Here is a 2,500-nt window from a genome sequence, read left to right as displayed (position 1 = left end):
TAACTAACGTCAATCCTCTATTTTTTCTCTCTTTTTTTTTTCTTTTTCGTGGGATGGGAGGTGGTGAGATAGATAGTGATGATCTGGTAGTTAAAGTAGTCGATTTGTACTCAGAAGTTTGCGGATTTGTGTCTTGTGATTTGATTCATTCCTCATTGGGTAAGGCACCAGAGATGGACGACACTTCCCGGAAGAAAAAAATAAGGGCAGTAATTACATAAAAAAAATACAAGTTTATTTTCTCTATGGGTGGTTACAAAGCTGTAATCACGATAAGATAAAAAAAATGAAACATTATTGAATGTAACAATCACAACGTGATGAAGAACATTGTCGCATAAACAAGACATAGTCAGTCATCAAGGCTTTTCATAAAGAATTTTCGACCCCAAAATAATCCTTCACTTCCTTCTTTATTTCTCATCGCTTCTTCCTCAAGGTCCAGAAACGTAATGTCGCCTCAGTAAAACCATCTTAAGGACTCAAACTTTTTGAAAATTTCCCATTAATACCCCGAGCCCCCCTAATACCTCCCTTAATTCCCTTCCTTGTACTGACCTACCCCCTCCCCCTCCTTCCTTCCTGTGGGCGGTGTAGTCGAAATACGTTTTAATGAACTCCCGGTATTTTAGTAATTACGGGGTCGACTCCCGCTGAGTGCCTCCCCCCCTACTCCCCCCTCGCCCCCGTTCCTCCCCCCCCTACTCCTCACGCTCTTCCACTGAGGCGCCTTCACCCCCTCCCTACTAACCTCTTCCGGGACACCGTTTCCTCTAACCAGCCCCTGTGGCCTCGTTGACACGGTGGTCAAGTGCCTCGGTTCGTTTTACGTGTTTTAAACAGCCGCACTTAATTCCTTAGTCCTTTCAACACGGCAACTTATAACTCTTGTCCCATCAAAGGATTGGCACTTTTGTATATCTCAAGGGAGGAGAGGACTCCAGCTTGATAGCGACCTCGATCGATCAAGACCCCCCTCAATCCAGAGGATACTCCCTTAATCAGTGACATGTACATACATACATACATACATACATACATACATACATACATACATACATACATACATATATATATATTATATATATATATATATATATACATATATATATATATATATATATATATATATAATTTTTTTTGTGACAGTTGCATGCAGGATTCGAACCCGCTGTACTCGGCCATCCGTAGATTTACCTTCCCAGTGCCCTAGACCACTACACCACAGAGGCTATCTGTGGTGTAGTGGTCTAGGGCACTGGGAAGGTAATCTACGGATGGCCGAGTACAGCGGGTTCGATTCCTGCATGCAACTGTCACAAAAAAATTTATCGGTTTGATGTCGCTGCTATTAGCGAATTACTCTCATATATATATATATATACATATATATATATATATATATATATATATATGCATATATATATATATGTATATATATATATATATATATGTGTGTGTGTATATATATACACATACATACATACATACACACACACACATGTATATATATATATATATATATATATATATATATATATATATATATATATATATATACATGTGTGTGTGTGTGTGTGTACACACATATATGCATATACCTCCCCATTTCTCTTTTACGGGTTCCTTGACCGTGTCAGCAAGATACACACACAAGCACACACAAGATATAATTGTAAACAACCTTCGCTTTCATACATATGGATTCGAATGCACGTAAAACAATAACATTTATTCATACTGTCTATACATTATCTGTTTTTCTCGCAACACGTACTACTGTTTTATTGCAATTGATTAATATTCCTCTTTGAATAAGAAAGATTTCAGTTCTGACGCTTTTGTACCCGTATTTTCATTAGCCCAATTTTCATTCCTTGCTTCACTTCTTCTTCTTATCTTTTAATCCTTTTCTTCTTTGTCTACACTCATGTTATCCATATAATGAGTTATTTCCCACTCGAGCGTTCTTGTCTCATTTTGGTCATTTTTTCTCAATAATAATTCTAATTTTAGACATAGGATTTATATGTTTCTTTAATGAGTTTTATATATAAAAAATTGCTTGATACGCACTGTTGCAATATCAACAGTGAAACTGCCATTCTCCTGTTCATGTTTTTAACTAACTTTCCTTCTATTTACACTTTCATAAAACTTCAAATTGGCTTCATAACTTTTAGTATTATTTATGCTATCATAAGACGATTTTATTCAGCTGTGGATATATAAGTGGCTAGCCAAGACATTCACCCATTCCCCACCCATTCCATACCCTTCCAACATCTATTTTTTATCTTTTTTATCTTAGCTCTATGCGGATGAAGGGCTATCCCTTCCCTCCCTCCTCCTCCAACACACACTACCTGGGTCAAAAGCAATACAGCAAGACGCAGCATATCCACAACAGAGCCCAACAGCCGAGGAAAAAATCCCTTCGGCCTAAGTCTAGTAATTTTTCATTCACAGCCATTTGCCACTCACACCTGTTCTTCGCCTT

Source organism: Oratosquilla oratoria, chromosome 6, assembly GCF_046742065.1.
Source record: "Oratosquilla oratoria isolate Oo_2021 chromosome 6, ASM4674206v1, whole genome shotgun sequence".
NCBI lineage: Eukaryota > Metazoa > Arthropoda > Malacostraca > Stomatopoda > Squillidae > Oratosquilla > Oratosquilla oratoria.
This window is presented reverse-complemented; position numbering follows the sequence as displayed.